The sequence below is a fragment of the Natator depressus genome, chromosome 22 (assembly GCF_965152275.1).
Source record: "Natator depressus isolate rNatDep1 chromosome 22, rNatDep2.hap1, whole genome shotgun sequence".
NCBI classification, from domain to species: Eukaryota; Metazoa; Chordata; order Testudines; family Cheloniidae; genus Natator; species Natator depressus.
In genome coordinates, this window is record NC_134255.1 from 1,193,792 (window position 1) to 1,214,732 (window position 20,941).

General features: G+C 45.2%; 1 protein-coding gene across 5 annotated transcripts in view; it reads left to right on the forward strand.

Annotated features, from left to right (window-relative positions):
* Nucleotides 1-20,941, forward strand: part of PKNOX2 (PBX/knotted 1 homeobox 2) — a 726,589-nt gene that overhangs the window by 4,082 nt on the left and 701,566 nt on the right. The gene's annotated exons all lie outside the window — the stretch shown is intronic.

Genomic DNA, 20,941 nt, shown 5'->3' on the forward strand with positions numbered 1-20,941 from the left:
AATCTTGAGTTTTCACAAGTAGTGCAGAGGAGCCCCCTGCATTTTGCTTTCTTTACCCCCTTGCATTCTGTTTCCTGCGGAAGACTGAGAGTCCCTTCTTACTGAGTGTGTCATTGCATTAGGTTATCTCGCTGAAGACACAGAAAATGCTGGCTTCATGTAAAAAGAAAAGGAGGACTTGTGGTACCTTAGAGACTAACCAATTTATTTGAGCATAAGCTTTCGTGAGCTACAGCTCACTTCATCAGATGCATCATGTATTAGCACACCAGCCAGAGTCTGGTCCCCCTTCCATCAGGGCAAATCCAGAATAACTAGAGTTTTTTAAAAATATTTTATATTATACCAGAGACAATCTAGAGTAGCTGAGATCCAGGTTTGGTGCAGAGTTTAAATTAAACAAAACCACAGTGGCAGTAACACCAACCGTTGTAAAAGTTCAACTTCAGTGCAGTTTGCTTAAAGCTATGTCTCCCGGAGGCTTTTGTTTAGGTTGCAGCAGAGTTGGCCTTCCATGGTTTCTAGTTACATGAAGCTTCTATGAAGGGCCTTTCAGCTAAGATCTATCTCACTAAAAACACATCCCTCCATGTAACAAGAAACCCTAAACCAAGCAGGATATTTTAAAACTGAAGCAATGAAGATTAGATTAAGTCTCCTCCAAACAGCTCTGTTCTGTTATTATTTTTGGCTGGAATGTGGGGGAAGGCAGCTGTCTCTGACAAGCCTTGTGAGAGTCAGAATAGATTTTAAATGTGGGGTGGAAAAGCTTTGCTGTTGTAAATAATAAAATTGACTTTGAAAGCACTACAATAGCAAGTTCTGAAATGGTTGGTGCTGCTATAAAGCACATTTCAGTTGGACTTTTTGTGATTGTTTTTACTAGAGGGGGTTGTGACCTAAGAACTGGCTTTTACATATGAATCACAAAGACCTTTAATTTGTTTATCTGTCTGCATATATTCACACATTCAGTTTCACTTTCTGACTTTATTGAACATGCTTTATTCTCTAGCCATTAGTTTGAACTGCCTCCTTACATTTATCTGACCTGTAGGTTTTACTTTTTACTATTTTTACAGTTGACTTTAAACGGGGATTCCCTGCATTAAATAACACTAATGAGTGTGTGGGACTCATTGTGGGGTGACAGCAGGCACTGCACAGTTAAGGTTGCAGTTGAATTTCCATTATGAGCCAGAGTCTGACTCTTTTCCCCCCGTTCTCTTAAAAATCACAATGTCAAATTGGCCTCAGAATTCGTAGGCTGACACACAAAACAGTTGCACACGTTGAGGTGAATTGGACAAAGGGTTTCTGGATAATGACATGCTAAAGAGAGAGTCACCTGGCTTTGAAAAGTCTTATGGTGACTTTTCCTCTTCATAGCAGAAAATCAGGAAGAAGGAGCAGGAAATGACCCATTTCACTGAAGTCCCCTGGCTGAGATCCAGCACTCAGGGTGAAAATTTAGTTGTTTAAAGTCTCATTTTAAAAGATATTAATTGTGGAACTGGTAGCATCAGCATTGGCAGCTTTAGCACATGGTATCAAAGAGCTCCAGGAGCCCCAGGCCAAGATATTCCAGTGATCAGCAATTCTGGGCCCCTGACTTGGGTTGCCTTAAAGGTGCTGGATTTTCAGAAAGGGCTGAATTACCCGAATCTGAAAATTGAGCTCTTTAAAGCAGAAGGGATAGGAGTCTTGGCTGTCTGGCGTCCCTGAGCTGGAATCCTCTCCTTGTGAGTTTTTGGCAGCAGGAGGGTGTCATGGGGCAAGTATACCCCATCCCCCTTTGGGGTGGTGAAAAGGGTGTGGCCGAGTCCGCCTGACCACCCTTAGCCTCAGGGCTGTGTGGCCTAGTGGCCAGAATCAATACAGTTGCCCTCCCTTACAGGGCTGTGTGGCTCAACTCTCTCATAGGGTGATGCAGCCTGATGGTCAGTGAGGGGATAGGCCACCACCCGGTGCGGGGGAGAGTGGCCAGGGTAGGGGGACACAGGCCCTCGCTACTCCACCAGGTCCCAGCCCAGGGCCCTGTCAGCAGTGAGTGTACTCACTTCTGGGTCAGCAGAGATCCGACCAAAACACACTGATTTAGTTCCCAGTCTTCCAGCTGGATCCATGTCTAGTCCGCCAGGCTACTTCCTACTGTGTCTTCTAGTGGCGTGGTCTCTGGGTCTCCGGCCTGTGAAGCTCCCACCGGTTCCAGTGTTCCCTGTGTGTTCAGCAGTAGCCGCGTGTCTGTCCGGACCTTGGAGGGTTTGGCCTCCATGATCTCAGATAGGCAACGGCAACATGCATCCTCCCACCTCAGTGGTCAGTCCAGACTGAGCTGGGCTACTCCCTTTTACGGCTGCTCCAGTTGGAGCATGCCCGGCAGGCGTGAGGGGGCGCGGCTTCCTCTGCCCAGAGTGTGGCCAAGGGTATCAGAGCCTTCCCAAAAGTGCCCCCCCCCCCAAGGCCCCATCCCCGGCCAAGCCAGAGTGGGGCCGGGGAGCCCGCTTCCTCCTCGCCCGGGGTGAGGGTGGGGCCAAAAGCAGCCTCCTACCCATGTCCCCACCCCCTGGGCCCCGGCCAGGGCAGGTGGAGGGTCCATGTCACAGCTTCCCACAGCTGTCTGCGCAGCGTTTACCATGGCTGGGCCGTGGCGCCGAGCCCCTGAGCCCTCCCCAGCTGGGCCGGGTCGAGGAGAGCTGCGCAGGCAGGTGCGGGAGCTGGTTTGGACCCTCCACCTGCCCTGGGCGGGGCCGGGAGCCTGGGGGGCAGGGCATGGGCGGGGGCTGCTCTCAGCCCTCCCCCCACTGCAGGCCGGTGGAGGGTCCGCATGACTCCCAAAACTGCTTGGGCTCCCCGGCTGGGCTCCATGCTGGCCTGGCTTGGGGGTGGGGCCTCAGGGCGAAGAGGATGGGAAGGGGGTGGGGTCCGCCCCAGTGAAAAGTGGGAGGGCTGTGGCCCCCTGTCAAGGCTGAATCCCCACTCTGGCACTTCGAGTGCAGAAGGTGGGGGCCCGCAAGGATTTTAAAAATTAATACTGGCCACTCCAGGCTGGTATTAAACTCCCAAGGTTACAGCTTTTCTCTGACCTTGGCTTGGTAAATGCTGCCACCACCCAAATGCAAAAAAAACCCCTTGAACTCAGGAAGGAGCACTTGGGAATTCCTCCCTGTGGGGTACCCTCAAGCCCTTTCACCCCCTTCCGGGGAAGAGCTGAGAAAGAAAACAAAGGAAATTAGCTGTTGCCACCAGTTAATTAAACAATATGTGCACAAACCTCTTAGGACACCAAAAATCCAATCCTGTTCTTAAAAAAAGGTATTTTCTTCCTTTTTGTTTTTAATAAAAATTTACATCTGGAACTTAGGCTTTTGTTATATGTTAAAAGAGCAATTCCAAAATCAAGCACCCAAAATAGCTTTCTTGGGGGTTCAGTTTAAAGGTTACAAACAAACAAAAGTATCTGGGGTTAGCACAGAGGAGCTCCACAAGCCAAAATAAAGAAATAAACCTGATTCTATCTAAACATTCCCTGTCCCAATGATTCCTTCTAGGTATGGAAGATAATTTTTCATACCTGGTTCAAACCTTACACAGCATTCCTGCTTACAGCATTGCTGCTCCCTGTCCCTGCAGCCCAGAGAGAATAACAGAAAAAGGGAAAGTTTCTTTCCCAATTTTAAAAAGTTCTACCTTCCCATTGGCTCTTTTGGTCAGGTGCCCACTTCCTTTTCATTACCTTGGGAACTTTTAACCCTTTACAGGTAAAGCAAGCAGAGAACAGCTACCAAGAGGGATTTTGTAGCTAACTGGCTGGTTGGGTGTCCATAAAAGGGAGCTACCCCTCCTTCATTTATCACACCCCCCTGGCCTCCCCGGTTCCAGCACCACCGGGTGTGGTGCCCCTCTCCCCATAGAGCACATGAGCAGCCTGCAGAGATTGCCCTGAAGTGAGGTTTGGCCCCAGTGGGTGAAATGTGTTGAACACTCAAGAGAATTCCCATTGGCATCACTGAGCTGAAAAGTGGGGACTGAGAGCTCGTTAGAACTCTCATCATTTTCCACTCTGGTAGCCAAGCAGAAGCTTCTAACTTGCTATAATACTGATTAAAGTCAGATGCTCTTTTCTAAATGGCAAATTTTAGACCCTGTTGTTCTCTTTTATTAACGGTGATCCAGGTTAGAGGTTTTCCTTTTTAGTCCCTTGTTGGGCTGCTCTACTGGCCTCTCACTTAGCAATGCGGTCACCAGCAAAAGTCGTGAGAAAAGACAGTCGTCATTAACTGACCCCCACATTACAGATTCCTGAGTGTCACTTACCTGGTTAAGGGCCTGGCAGCAACTCCCACAGCACATTCAGCTCTGCTGGTGCAGCGTGTCCAGGTTTGTGGTGGGAGAGTGACAAAACAGAGATGGGGCTTGATCAAAAGTGGGTAGGACCATAAAATTTAACACTCTGAGGCATGATACCATCAGGAAAAGTAGAATCCAAAACTCTGAGCAGAAATTAATGCTAACGTTGGCTGGAGCAGCATCTGCACATGGGCAGGCAGGAGGAAGCAGTCTTGCTAAATGCATTTCACATTTACCAGCTAATGTAGAAGTCCATCTACAACATGTAGATCTCAAGAGCATCCTGCAGGTTTGTGACTCTTTCCAGCTGCACATCCCTACAGCAATGAACAGGGCTCAGTGCTGCTTGTGATCCTGTAGCCAGTCTGCATAGGGATCTACAGAAAGGTTTTTCCTTGCCCTGCAATGTGATGTCCTCTCTCTGCTGGGCAGATTATAGGAAGCTTGTTGGTCAGTGTTTTGCCTGAGCTCACGGGACCCATTTTCCCTCCCCCCAGCTCTGTCAGAGCGAGCTAAGGCATTGGGAGTGGAAGCAGAGTGCTGATCTCACCAATGCTCCTCATTCAGTCACATATTGAGACAACTGACCTGTGGGAGGAGTTAGAAAATCAGAGCAGAGGATGGGGGAAGCTCTGGGGAGAAAGACCCACAGGGATGCTTACTCCACCAGAGGGAGAGAATGAGTGGCTAGGAGCCAACACATCACTGCTGTCCTCCATGAACTTATCTAGTTCTTTTTTGAACCCTATTATAGTCTTGGCCTTCACAACGAAGGCGAGGAGTTCCACAGTTTGACTGTGCGTTGTATGGGGAAAAAACCTTCCTTTTGTTTATTTTAAACCTGCTGCCTATTAATTTCATTTGGTGACCCCTAGTTTTGGATTCTTATGACACTTACCTTGGGTCATGTATGGCATGTATGGTGTATGGCATGACCGCTTATGTGAGTGAACATAGTCAGTAAGTAAGTTTGAGATGCTTCTCACTCTGACATCCCTGATACGTGCCACCAACCCCTACCACTCTTACTGCATAATGGTGCGATACAGAAGTCGCTAAAATTCCGTATTTGGAAGCAATTAAATTCCTGATTGCTTGGAAGCAATAATGCTAATTACTTAATTTAAAAATATTGATGTGGCACTACACTGCTTAAGTGTCTCTCTGCAAGATCTGCCAACCCTAGGTATACAACACCGCTGACCCTATTACATACACCACTATAGGCCACCATCTCAGTGCGCAGTATTGGCCAATAGTGGTGATAGTGGACATTTTTGCAAAGAATTTGAGGGATAATTCATTATGGGATGGTCTATAAGGTTATCTAGACACAGCAATCTCTGGGCACAAACATAAATATGCTTCAGGTAATGCATTTCCTTATTAAGTAACAATCACTGTAAGGAAATCTCACAGATAAGAAAATCATTTTTGGAGCCCAGTGTGTGTTCTGAGAGCGGAGAAAAGTACCCTGAATTAACAAAAGCCACTTAAATTTAGTCCCAAATGTAGGGCTGGCTTTTGGCTGAACAATGGCCGTGTAATCCTGGAGTGCGGCTCTACTGGGTGAGATAGGCCTTTGTGAAAGGCTATCATCTGGAAGGAGTTTAGCAGCCCTTAGGGCAAGCAGAGGCATGACATGGCCCTTTATTATCAAGCACATTCCACAGATCTGCAATGCTAAGCAGAGTTGAGTCTGCTTTGTACTTGGATAGGGAACTGAGGGACAGCTAGTGATTCAGTATATAAGAACGGCCATACTGGGTCAGACCAAAGGTCTATCTAGCCCAGTATACTGTCTCGACAGTGGCCAATACCAGGTGCCCCAGAGGGAATGAACAGAACAGGGAATCATCAAGTGATCCATCCCGTCACCCATTCCCAGCTTCTGTCAAACAGAGGCTAGGGACACCATCCCTGCCCAGCCTGGCTAATAGCCATTGATGGACCTATCCTCCGAACTTATCTAGTTCTATTTTGAACCCTGTTATAGTCTTGACCTTCACAACATCCTTTGGCAAGGAGTTCCACAGGTTGACTGTGCATTGTGTGGAAAAAAAACCTTCCTTTTGTTTGTTTTAAATCTGCTACCTATTAATTTCATTTGGTGACCGCTAGTTCTTGTGAGTATTAGAATGAGTAAATAACGCTTCCTTATTTACTTTCTCCACACCAGTCATGATTTTATAGACTTCTATCATATCCCCTTAGTCATCTCTTTTCCAAGCTGAAAAGTCCCAATCTTATGAATCGCTCCTCATACAGAAGCCATTCCATACCCTAATAATTTTTGTTGCCCTTTTCTGAACCTTTTCCAATTTCAATATATCTTTTTTGAGATGGGGCGACCACATCTGCATGCAGTATTCAAGATGTGGGCATGCCATGGATTTATATAGAGGCAATATGATATTTTCTGTCTTATTATCTATCCCTTTCTTAATGATTGCCTACATTGTTTGCTTTTTTGACTTCCTCTGCACATTGAGTGGATGTTTTCGGAGAACTGACCACAATGACTCCAAGATCTCTTTCTTAAGTGGTAACAGCTAATTTAGACCCCATCATTTTATATATAGTTGGGATTATGTTTTCCAATGTGCATTACTTTGCATTTATTAACATTGAATTTCATCTTGTGTCAGTCTTCTGTCTGAGTCCATAATGAGTCACTCCCCTGCACAGTGTTGGGCCCGGTGTGAGTGCCATCTTCCCAAAGGGACTTAAAACCAAGGCCCTGGCCGCTGTGACCATTGATGCCCTTCTGGTGCTTTTCACACTGGTAGGGATATTAACTCCACATTCCAGCTGGAGTTAATCAACTACATTCCCTCTGCAGTTTCAAGGGACTCTCCACCTCCCCCGCTAAAAGAGTGGGTATAGTCCTGACCTAGGCTTGCTGCCCCCTTCCACCTTAGACATGGCTGCATTCCAGGGGTGGGTGAGTTTTCCTATCTCCAGCTGAGAGCAGAGTTTGGCCTGGGGTGTGTTTATGTAGGTATTGCTCACTTGTCACTTCTGGAGAGGAAGGCAGCACCCTATGCCAGCAGCACTGTAACCATTTTTCAGGAGGGGAAGTGAAGAATAACTTCTTCCATTCCAGCTGCTGAGGGAAGTAGGAAGGCAGAAGGTGATGGTGGAATGGAGCCAGAATATGGAGTTCAGACTCCTGTTTTTGTGGGATGTGCCATGAGAGACTTAATGGCCACAAGGGGTCAGGGCCTTGAGTTTGAATCTTGTCTAGCACGACAGCGGCACCAAATGACATGGGTAACGGAAGGCAGAAGTTGGCCATGGTCTGTCATGTAGCTTGGGATTTCCTAGGATGAAGGGTGCTGTATACAGGTAAAGACATTCTGGTCATTGTTAGATGAATGTTTTACCACCTGACCTTTCAGAGCAGGTTGCACTGAGCAAAATGGCAGTTTTCTTTTTAGAGACTTTTTGCCAATAAATTGGGTAACTTTGTGCATAACCCTGAGTGCTTTAGATTTTGTTTGGTTTTGAAACACAACCTGGCTTGAGGTTTCTGTTTTTTCTGGCAAACTCTGTAGTGACTCCTTTGAACTGTATCATCAGACTGTGAGTGCTTCTCTTCCTGGGACACTATACAGTTATCTTTTGGCTTCAAAGACAAATCTTGCTCAATCCCTAAACTCTTCCTAGAAGATGCTGATTGGCCTCATGTGCTCACATCTAATGGCTCTGTTTGGTTCAGTTTGTGTTAGGAGAAGTTCACTCACTGTTAATGGCTCTGAGCGAGTTACAAGCCAAAAACACCCAAGTGTATTGGCACCTCCCCATTCCTGCGCTCTCCTTGCCTTGCCAGTGAACTTTGTGATTGCTCAGTGGTTTCTAGGTGCAGTGGTGGGGTGACTGGCAGCAGGAGAGCTATATCTTGAAATAGGAGTTCAGAAGTCTCTGAAATGGAGCCATTTCTTTTTGTGTGATGGAGCAGAGGAGTTCTCTTTTTCTCTTGGAAAGTCAAGAAACATGAAGTGAACTAGTGGTGATGTCTCCCTCGCTACCATTCCCTGGGAAATACAAGCTGTTGTGTGTGACTCTTAGGGCTTGTCTACAGTACCCGCTGGATTGATGGGCAGCGATCGATCCAGCGGGGGTATTGACTGCCAAGCGCTCTCCCATCAACTCCGGTACTCCAGCAGGGCAAGAGGCGCAGGCAGAGTTGATGGGAGAGCATCAGCCGTCGACTTACCCCAGTGAAGACACCATAGTAAGTAGATCTAAATACGTCGACTTCAGCTACATGATTCCCATAGCTGAAGTTGCGTAAGATCCCCCGCAGTGTAGACCAGGCCTTGATTTTACCCATGGCTGATAATTGGGGATTACAACTTGATTCCTTTATTTCAATGCACTCTGCTCCATGGCAAAACTCAAGCTGAAGGCACCTGCAGGAAAACAGGGCAATTTGATTGAGTTAGTTGTTAGCTTTGTTCTTATTTCTGACCTAAACCCTTGGTGGCAAATGTGCACTGCAATATAAGTTGTCAGGTGCTAAACCTCTATTCCAACTTGGAGGCATCTGGTTCTCCTGTTCCCAGTGTTCCACGTGCTCTCTCACCAATTTCTCATGTCGTTACAGTTTTACTGAACAATAGAGTAGGCTGGATACAATTTTGAAGGACCTGATTCTGCCACCCTTCCTCACCCTTCCTCTGTTATGGGTCCATTTTAATCGAGCGGAGTGCTTGGGGCTGAAGGTACAGTGCTGCTCCGTGTGAGTAAGGATGGCAGGAATGGACTCTAAAGACTTGTTACATGTGGTGATTTTTGTCCTAAAAAGATAGCAGCAGCATTTTAGAGGGCAGGGGCCTAGCGGCCTTTTATTTGAACTTTGGGTCGTGGAGCACTAACAGCTATCCAGAGGGCACTGTCTTCAGGGCTGGCTCTGCACCTGGGAAGTCAGTGGAAATACTGCCATGGACCCTTGTGGGAGAAGGAGCAGTCCCATAACGTACAGACCGAGTCTCTGGTGATTTTTTCCCTGCGTGATCGCACTTACCGTTGGTCTCTTCTGGACGTTTGCTGCCCCTAAGAGTTAATGTATTGTTGTCATGTCGTCAGAGTTCAGGGGGTACGTGGTAAGTTTCAGAACGGTGTGCACTAGTGCCTCTACAATTGGGACTGCTTCTCATCTGAACAAAGTTTGGGTTTTATTTTTACATTGATGTGCAATACTGATGATGGTCTAAGTCTACATTGCCCCAGCTGGTCATAAAACCAGAGTGTGACACTTACCCCTGCACTGCTGCAATATCTAGAAAAATATACAACAACAACAATGTGCTTAGACAGGGAAGGTCGGCAGCGCCGAAAGTCCATGACCACATTGCACGGCTTTATTCCAGGCATCTAAAAGCACCGTTATTACTGTTTTGGTGCAGTGAGGTTAATTGTAGACGGCCACGTGGCTGCTGCCAGTCCATGGGCAGAAAATGTGATCTTCAGGGCTCAGAGTGCAGGGCTATGTTGCTGAAGTGGGCTATCTGACCAACAGTGCTAGCTGGCAGTGACCAATGATGATGTCACTCCTCTCGAGGCCAATTCTCAATAATCCATCCCTATGACTGATAAAAATCAAATGATCTTATGCCCAACGATCGCCTCTGGCAATGCACATGAAATGTCTCCAGACGTCCTCCTGATGTCTTGTTTAAACAGCTTCCATGTTTCAGATTCGTAAGAGGATGGGAAATGCACAGGTTAGATAAATCCATAATTTTGTATGTAATTTCACCACCTTTTGACTCCAAACGCTGTCCTGAGCCTTCATGGCTGAGGCTGCTAAACCAATTCTGCATTGTGCAGGAGGTCAGACTAGATGATCATAATGGGCCCTTCTGACCTTAAAGTCTATGATTTATTTAACAACTTTGGAGTTGCTTTCTTTTTTCATAGAAGGAGCAAAAGTTTAGGTGAACAGAAATACTGTGAAAGGTTGCTCTTGAGAGTGAGAACATCCTGGAGCACAAAGAAATGAGCTGGGACTCTGATTTTTTCCTGAGTCTTTTCTTGTCTTTTATACAATGTCAGAACTCCAATAGCTCCTTCCACTTACAGTAAATAAATAAAATATAAAATGAGTGCATAGTTACCATGAGGACAGCACTTCGTGGTCAGAGTTGATGGGGAGGCGACAAAAGTTCTATAAGCCAGTTAGGATCCCTAGCGTATTGGGATCCTAAATCTACCCACAAAGACTCTGCTGAAATTAAAATAAATAAAATTCAATGATTAATTGAAAAATAAAAATTGAAATATAAATAAAACCCATGTTTTTCTTTCTGCTGAGTTGCCTTCCCCATTTTTCCTGCCCCCCCCAGTCACTTCCTTGAAAGAGACGAATTTTTTTTCTTTTTTCATATGCACAAGGGTAAAGTGAAAATCAGCAAACCCATTTCCTTGTGCATTTGAGTGAGATATGGGTGTCACACTGTGTGGAGAGGCTCATGAACATGGGTGCCAACCTCAGGGCAGACTGGCACAAAGTAGGGCACAAATCCCAAAAGGTTGTATGCTCTGTAATTAGACTTCAGCAACCAAGTGACAAGTGTGAACTTCCAAAGCATGATACAGCCTTAGCCTGGAGTCACTAAGGCACTTCGGTCTATTTTGCCACCTGAGCAAGCCTGCTTTCGTGATAGATGATCCCTTACACCAAAAATCACAACAATATCCAAGTTATTCCCAGTCTCAAAGGATCAGTCACTTACCCCAGGTCAGATCTCAAACCCAAGACAACTCTTGTAGCCAATCCTATAATACTAGCTAAAGATTTATTGCCTGAAGCCAGGTCTACACTACAGACTTATATTGGGATAACTATGTCACTCAGGGGTGTGAAAAATTCACACCCCATGAGTGACGTAATTATACCCACCTAACCCCCAGTGTAGACAGCGCTATGTCAGTTGGAGAGCTTTTCCTGTCAACATAGCTACTGCCTCTCATGGAGGTGGATTAACTATGCCAACAGGAGAATCTTTCCCGTCGCCTTAGGAGCACCTTCACTTAACTCTAATTTCTATTTTATCAATACTAACAGATGGGTGAGTCAGACTGGGTTTCAGCTATGCATTCTTCAGTGTTCAGTGATGCCTAGTGGCCTCGGCATAAGCTGGCAGCTGGCCTGAGAGCCTCACAGTGAGTAATAGACCAGGGGCAGAAAATGGCTCCGCTCCTTCAACGGAGCAACCATATTTCAGCTGCCCCTGAAGCCCTAACTCGTCTGCCCAAATCCAAGGGAGATTAAAGTTCATCTCACAGGTAAAACGCAAGAGAACATAATTGTTTATCATGAGCACAGGGATGGTGATAAATGGTCTGAGACCATCCTCTGCGGTGTTCTGATGTTGCCAGTAACTAGAACTTGGCAAATGGTCTGGTTCACCCAACTGCATCTGAAATTGGGCTTCGAGGATGGTCCAGTCCTAATAGGGCTTTGGGACTGGGATCCTGACAAACTACAAGGAAAGGGGCTCTCGTAGCATCTGGTCGCAGGACGACTGTTCAGACTGAACTATACTGTCTGCTCATTTTGCTTCAGGATATGAAAGGCTGTGATTGCAACTGCGTGCGGATCGTGCACAGTGTGGGATTCGGGCTTCTCGCTGATCCTCGTTCTTTCTATTTGTGTAGTGACTAAAGAGATGATCCCGGCTGACACTTTTGACAGCCACAGCCTGCTATCATAGAGCAGCAGGGTCTGTTTAATTTGTGGCTCTCTGCTTTGGATGGACACCCCTAGGAAGTTAACAGTGATGCTGCAGGTTTGCCACCATTTATTTTTCAGCCAAAATGAAACCAGCAAGAATTGCTTGTAAATTGAGGTAACAATGGCCCTCATGCGAGCTTTCTAAATAGTGAAACTGATCAGCATTCTCCAGATTAATCCCCACGGCGGAGTCTTTGTGTTGAGGTTCTGGAGACCAAAGCTTATTAGATCTGCGATAAATCATATTCCTAAATGGCCTCTGAAGATGTTCCAGAGTATGCTGGCCCTTGGCTCTCTGCCCTGCTGGTGGCTTATGCTTTATGGCCCACTGGTGACACTAGCAGGGCAGGAGCAGGAGTGTCAAAGCACATGCTACACTTGTGAATGCTTGAAAATAGAAGAGAGGAATGACTTCTGCTGGAGCCATAGGCCGAGTGGGACAAAATAACTGATTGGGCCAGATCATGTCCATCTGCAGAACTCCCACAAAGTCTAAAAGCACTCGGAAGGCCCTCTGGACATGCTTGCAGAGTTCCTTTGGGGGTGACTGAGGTACCATGATCTTCCTTGGCTGATGTCTCAAGATCAACAGAGATTGAACAGACCTTGGAGATCTGCAGAGGCCTGGAGTATCGCATGGGGCTGGCTCCTCTGCACTGTTTCTTGAACCCCCTGCCATTGGCATCCTGCTGCCAGTGGCTTCCCCGCCCAAACCTGGGTGGTCCCATATGGATTGCAGAAGGATTTACATTAGCAAAAGTGCATCTGCAGGACTGGGCAAGGGACAGTGGAGCAGGAGGGGGGTGAAGAGGCTACTAATTAGGCTTGCCTCCTCTCCATCGGACAGTTTTTGAGCTACTGTAACGGGTTTTCTACTTCTCTCATCTGTCAGAGGGCGAAGTCGGGGTGATCTGGCCCATTATCTGAAAACATCTTGTATGGGTTTGGGATCTGAGCTGGAAGGGACTCCTTTCTAAGCAACCAGCACAGAGACATTTCTGGCCTTCATACAACCCCCCAGTAGGGTTATGTGAGCATAAGTCAGGAGCATCTTTAATTGTTTGGAGCTAGGCTCTCTAGGTTCAAGCTAATTTCACATGTGTGATTGAATAATTCATAGAATCATAGAATATCAGGGTTGGAAGGGACCCCAGAAGGTCATCTAGTCCAACCCCCTGCTCGAAGCAGGACCAATTCCCAGTTAAATCATCCCAGCCAGGGCTTTGTCAAGCCTGACCTTAAAAACCTCTAAGGAAGGAGATTCTACCACCTCCCTAGGTAACGCATTCCAGTGTTTCACCACCCTCTTAGTGAAAAAGTTTTTCCTAATATCCAATCTAAACTTCCCCCATTGCAACTTGAGACCATTACTCCTCGTTCTGTCATCTGCTACCATTGAGAACAGTCTAGAGCCATCCTCTTTGGAACCCCCTTTCAGGTAGTTGAAAGCAGCTATCAAATCCCCCCTCATTCTTCTCTTCTGCAGACTAAACAATCCCAGCTCCCTCAGCCTCTCCTCATAAGTCATGTGCTCTAGACCCCTAATCATTTTTGTTGCCCTTCGCTGGACTCTCTCCAATTTATCCACATCCTTCTTGTAGTGTGGGGCCCAAAACTGGACACAGTACTCCAGATGAGGCCTCACCAGTGTCGAATAGAGGGGAACGATCACGTCCCTCGATCTGCTCGCTATGCCCCTACTTATACATCCCAAAATGCCATTGGCCTTCTTGGCAACAAGGGCACACTGCTGACTCATATCCAGCTTCTCGTCCACTGTCACCCCTAGGTCCTTTTCCGCAGAACTGCTGCCTAGCCATTCGGTCCCTAGTCTGTAGCGGTGCATTGGATTCTTCCATCCTAAGTGCAGGACCCTGCACTTATCCTTATTGAACCTCATCAGATTTCTTTTGGCCCAATCCTCCAATTTGTCTAGGTCCTTCTGTATCCTATCCCTCCCCTCCAGCGTATCTACCACTCCTCCCAGTTTAGTATCATCCGCAAATTTGCTGAGAGTGCAATCCACACCATCCTCCAGATCATTTATGAAGATATTGAACAAAACCGGCCCCAGGACCGACCCTTGGGGCACTCCACTTGACACCGGCTGCCAACTAGACATGGAGCCATTGATCACTACCCGTTGAGCCCGACAATCTAGCCAGCTTTCTACCCACCTTATAGTGCATTCATCCAGCCCATACTTCCTTAACTTGCTGACAAGAATACTGTGGGAGACCGTGTCAAAAGCTTTGCTAAAGTCAAGAAACAATACATCCACTGCTTTCCCTTCATCCACAGAACCAGTAATCTCATCATAAAAGGCGATTAGATTAGTCAGGCATGACCTTTCCTTGGTGAATCCATGCTGACTGTTCCTGATCACTTTCCTCTCGTGTAAGTGCTTCAGGATTGATTTTTTTGAGGACCTGCTCCATGATTTTTCCAGGGACTGAGGTGAGGCTGACTGGCCTGTAGTTCCCAGGATCCTCCTTCTTCCCTTTTTTAAAGATGGGCACTACATTAGCCTTTTTCCAGTCATCCGGGACTTCCCCCGTTCGCCACGAGTTTTCAAAGATAATGGCCAAGGGCTCTGCAATCACAGCCGCCAATTCCTTCAGCACTCTCGGATGCAACTCGTCCGGCCCCATGGACTTGTGCACGTCCAGCTTTTCTAAATAGTCCCTAACCACCTCTTTCTCCACTGAGGGCTGGCCATCTCTTCCCCATTCTGTGATGCCCAGCGCAGCAGTCTGGGAGCTGACCTTGTTAGTGAAAACAGAGGCAAAAAAAGCATTGAGTACATTAGCTTTTTCCACATCCTCTGTCACTAGGTTGCCTCCCTCATTCAGTAAGGGGCTCACACTTTCCTTGGCTTTCTTCTTTTTGCCAACATACCTGAAGAAACCCTTCTTGTTACTCTTGACATCTCTTGCTAGCTGCAGCTCCAGGTGCGATTTGGCCCTCCTGATATCTTTCCTACATGCCCGAGCAATATTTTTATACTCTTCCCTGGTCATATGTCCAACCTTCCACTTCTTGTAAGCTTCTTTTTCAAGCTTCAATTCTCAAGTAAGTTTGCCACTACCCTCCACCAAACTGAGGGTCGTAATGATCATTAGACTGATCCTGGAGAGCTTTTACGGAGCTGTAGAAGAGACTAAATATGTGATTAGTACACAGGGAGTAGATTTCCCCCTAATGAGAATTGGAATTGGAATCCCGTTAAGAACAAATGCCCTCTAATTAGAAAAAAATTCTTTTATGGCATCATTAGTCAGACTGTTAAGATTCCAACTCAAAATAACAGTAAGAAGGAGAGGAAGTAACTGTGGTCCCTGAGAATAACTGACAGCTTTTCCCCCGAAGAAGAGCTCTGTGTAGAGCAAAAGCTTGTCTTTCACCAACAGAAGTTGGTCCAATAAAAGTTATGGCCTCACCCACCTCCTCTCACTAATATTCTGGGACCAGCATGGCTACAAGAGCACTGCAAACAGCCTTTCCCCTGTTCAGAGGAGGGGTTAATGGGTCAGATGACGTTTGAAGCCACTTTTTATCACTAAGGGCTGCACTGTGGTTTTTCTTGGTGGTAATTGCAAGGAACGGACAGATTTTCCACGATGGGGCAGCACCAGAAAAGCAGGTAGTTTGATGAGGTCTCTATTGAGCTGTTTCTCAAGGCAATCCCCAGCAGAAAGCAGCCTTTCTAATACCGGTAGGAAACAGCTGCCTTTGGTCACAGCATGCCCATGTCTGCTTCCGAACAGCCCTGTCAGAGCCGCATCGTTTCTGCAGCACAACGGCCTGGTAGAAAATGGCACATGCTGATCTCATTACAGCACTGTAAATCTGGAGAAACTCCACTGACTTCAATGAAGTTACTCTGGATTTACAGTCATGTAAATGGTATCAGAATATTGTCTTGGCTCCCTCGCTGTTTGCGCTTTGGAACTCCTCATGCTCCCATGTCCCCCAGACAGAGCTAACACTGTGCAGAGTAAAGTTGGTGAATTAAATTAAACATTTGTCAGCTAGCTTGTTAGGATCTAAGATTTGTGAATGTTTGAATTAGCACCTGTTAAATATTTGCAAGCATGGAGATGTGCAATTATTTTTTTTAAAAAGGCTTGCCAGGGTGATAGTGGCCAACCATTGCCTTTTGGTCGGAGCTGCTCTTCCGTAAGGCCCTTTCTGATTGACAGGGCACTTGAGCTCTATTCGAAGAACCTGATTTGAGGGAGTCGAATCGTTGGTGTGCAGAACTCATGGTGATGGGCTGGGGTCCTTTCTCAACGACACTAGGAATAATGAGATGAAATTAAGAAGGGAAAAGTCAGGCTGAACACAGTATTGTCAACCCCAAGTGTTCAAAAATCACGCGTCAGGCCCCCCAGAATCGTGAGATTGACTTAAAAATCAGGAGATTTAAAAAACAAAATAAACCTTTTGGCTTTTTATTGTGCTTACTTTCTGATGGCTGGGGCCATTGGGGGCCACATTTCCAAGCTTTTGTTTCTGCACACTCACAAGGGCAAGAAACGTATCTTTTCTTCAGTTAAAGCCAAGCTTCTCATGTAGTCACCTGGCTCTGGGATCTGGGGCTTCAAGAAAAACACCACCAAGAGCGCTGGCAACACTCTGAACGTGAAGAAGCTCTTTCTGACAGTGAAGTGGATCAGGCTGTGGCTTCATCTCCTAGAGCAAATGGCAAAAGTCTTCTTGCTTGGGATCTGTAGAACTACAATGGAGGGTGCATTAGAGACAGGTCCATGACCCTGTGGGATGGGATGGATGCACAAGTATCTTTCACCTCAAACTCCTGTGACTCTAGTTCGTTGTAGTCTGAGGACCCTGTTGCCCAGTGCTGTAGTCTAGACAGTGTTGTTCTTACCCCACTCTGATGACTGGCCATCATTCATGCTGCTGCTTCACACAAATCAAAAGTTTGAAAGTCTGCAGGTGGCAGAAATTCTGGCAAATGCAGGAAGAGTCACCATCAAAATTCTCTCTCTCTCCACCCCATGCAGTCTCCAAGCAACTGTTGTGACTTTAAAAAATATATATATTTTTGCTGTTGTCTGATGCCGAGTGTCTCTCCTCACATAACTATGGGCATCTGCGTTGGTGTCACCTCCGCTTCTGAAAGAGGGTTCTAGTTAAGTACGTTAGAGATGATGGACCAAATCCAAACTCTGTATAAGTGCAGCTCTAAAGCCAGTGATATTTCACCTATGTAATTACATCGGATCTGAATTTGGCTCTGCGACAACAGTATCAATGTTCTTCCCTTTGTGCTTGGATTATGATTCTGGCACAATTTCTACAAGTATTCTTTGACTGGGATGTCAGTGACTAAAAGAAGAGATGCTCTTGGTATGGCCGCCAGGCTTATTAGATCTTTGTGTAAGTGCCAGAGCTGTACCGCTGAAAGGAAATCTGTCCTTCATTCCTACACGTGTTATCTAAAAGCCCCTCTGTTGAAAGCTGCATTTTGTTGCAATTTACTGTCCAAGGCTGGTTAAAATGTCCAGAATATGTGTGGATTACAGGCGGATAAATGTTCTTTAAATTACAGGCATTTCACAAGCCAGAGCAGAGAAGAGGGCATGGTGAAAATGCATGATCATATGCCCTGGTTTGCAGTACCATGTTGGTGAGGAGCTGTAGTGAAATACAGCTGCAGTGGATCAGAAACGTGCCATCAGTAATATTATATATGTAGCTTTCAACTGTAATAAGGTGTTGCAAGAACGATGAAAATACTTATAACTAAACCCACATTTTTCTGCAAGCACAGGCGGTGCTCCTACTTTCTGCTGCTACAATGTGCTGCTTTGTACTGTCAATAAAATAATTAAATCTAATTGCTCAGTTACCAATTTTCAGTCTATTGCTTTGGTTTTTCACCTGTGAAATACTGAGATCTGAAAATCCCAGCTTTACTTTAAACATGTCTACCAAATGATGTGTTATTTCATGACAACTCTAAACTGCTAAGAATATGTCGCAGAACAGGATTTTGGCCATTAAAGTCACATCACCCAAAGTCAGGAAACCGATGTGTAATTGCTTCCTGTAGTAGCAATGGCAGAATTAACATAAGTGATGCTGCTGCACCATTAGAATTAATGGTTTAAATTTGTTTGAGTTTAAACTTCCCTGAATTTTACCTGGTATCAAACAAGTATGGTTTTCCTGAGATGACTAAGGGGGGATATGACAGAGGTCTATAAAATCATGAATGGTGTGGAGAAAGTGAATAAAGAAGTGTTATTTACTCCTTCACATAACACAAGAACTGGGGGGTCACCCAATGAAATGAATAGGCAGCAGGTTTAAAACAAACACAAGGAAGTATTTCTTCATACAGTGCTTAGTCAACCTCTGGAACTCATTTCTAGAGGATGTTGTGAAGGCCAAAGCTGTAACTGGGTTCAAAAAAGAATTTATAGATATTAAGGTCAGAAGGGACCGTTATGATCATCTAGTCTGACCTCCTGCACAACGCAGGCCACCGAATCTCACCCACCCACTCCTGCAATAAACCTCTCACCTATGTCTGAGCTATTGAAGTCCTCAAATCGTGGTTTAAAGACTTCAAGGTGCAGAGAATCCTCCAGCAAGTTCATGGAGGATAGGTCCATCAATGGCTCTTAGCCAGGGATGCAATGCCATGCTCTGAGCGTCCCTAGCCTCTGTTTGCCAGAAACTGGGAATGGATGACAGAGGATGGATCACTCAGTGATTGCTTGTTCTGCTCCTTCCCTCTGAAGCACCTGTCCCTGGCTGCTGTTGGAAGAAAGAACGCTGGCCTAGATGGACTATTGGTCTGACCTAGTCTGGCCATTTTTATCACTCGCCTCGGATTTCAGTCTAGTGCCACAGGTAGGGCTGTCAAGCGATTAAAAAATTAATTGCGATTAATCGTGCAATTTAATTACGATTAATTGCTCTGTTAAACAATAATTAGAATACCATTTATTTGAATATTTTTGGATGTTTTCTATATTTTAAAATATACTGATTTTAATTACAACACAGAATATAAAGTGTTCAGCGCTCACTTTATATTTATTTTTGAGAAATATTTGCGCTGTAAAAAAATAAAAGAAATCATATTTTTCAATTCACCTCATTCAAGTACTATAGTACAATCTCTTTATCATGAAAGTTGAACTTACAAATGTAGAATTATGTACAAAAAAACCTGCACTCAAAAACAAAACAATGTAAAACGTTAGAGCCTACAAGTCCACTCAGTCCTACTTCTTGTTCAGTCAATCGCTCAGACAAACAAGTTTGTTTACATTTGAAGGAGATAATGCTGCCTGCTTCTTGTTCACAATGTCACCTGAAAGTGAGAACAGGCATTGTAGCTGGTGTTGCAAGATATTTATGTGCCAGATGCACTAAAGATTCATATGTTCTTCATGCTTCAACCACCATTCCAGAGGATATGGTCCATGCTGATGATGGGTTCTGCTCGATAACAATCAAAAGCAGTGCAGACCAACGCATGTTCACTTTCATCATCTGAGTCAGAGGCCACCAGCAGAAGGTTGATTTTATTTTTTGGTGGTTCGGGTTCTGTAGTTTCTGCATCAGAGTGTTGCTCTTTTAAGACTTCTGAAAGCATGCGCCATACCTCGTCCCTCTCAGATTTTGGAAGACACTTCAGATTCTTAAATCTTGTGTCGAGTGCTGTAGCTGTTTTTAGAAATCGCAAATTGGTACCTTCTTTGCGTTTTTGTCAAATCTGCAGTGGAAGTGTTCTTGAAACAAACAATATGTGCTAGGTCATCATCAGAGACTGGTATAATATGAAATACTTGGCAGAATGCAGGTAGAACAGAGCAGGAGACATATTATTCTCCCCCAAGGAGTTCACAAATTTAATTAACACATTGTTTTTTTTAATGAGAATTATCTGGAATATCTGGAAGCATGTCCTCTGGAATGGTGGCCGAAGCATGAAGGGGCATACGAATGTTGGCATGTCTGGCATGTAAATACCTGCAATGCCAGCTACAAAAGTGCCATGTGAATGCCTGTTCTCAATTTCAGGTGACATTGTTAATAAGAAGCCAGCAGCATTATATCCCGTAAATGTAAATGAACTTGTTTGTCTTAGCAATTGGCTGAATAAGAAATAGGACTGAGTGGACTTGTAGGCTCTAAAGTTTTACATTGTTTTGTTTTTGAGTGCAGCTATGTAACAAAAAAAAATCTACATTTGTAAGTTGTACTTTCACAATAAAGAGATCGCAGTACAGTACTTATGAGGTGAATTGAAAAATGCTATTTCTTTTATCATTTTTACAGTGCAAATATTTGTAATAAAAAAATATAAAGCGAACATTGTACACTGTGTATTCTGTGTTGCAATTGAAATCAATATATTTGAAAATGTAGAAAAACATCCAAAATATTTAATAAATTTCAGTTGGTACTCTATTATTTAACAGTGCAATTAAAACTGCGATTTATCGTGATTCTTTTTTTTGAGTTAGCGTGTGAGTTAACTGTGATTAATTGACAGCTCTAGCCACAAGCAATTAAAAACTGTGGCAATGGGAAGCATGAGCTAGCATTGTGCCTCCACGCCCCCTTAGGGACCAGAACTCTCAACCTACCTGCCGAGGCCCAGCCATGGGATAAAGACCTGAGGGGAAGGATGCAGGAGTGTCATTAGACCTAGTGAGAATGACAATCTGTGTATGTAGCAGTATCTTTAAGATGGATCCCAAAGGCTTTACAGACTTTACTGCCTGACTGATCAAGCTCTGGGGTTGAAACTGGAGACCTTACCCCCAGAACACTCCCGAGTGACTTCAAATTATGGATGGCTGA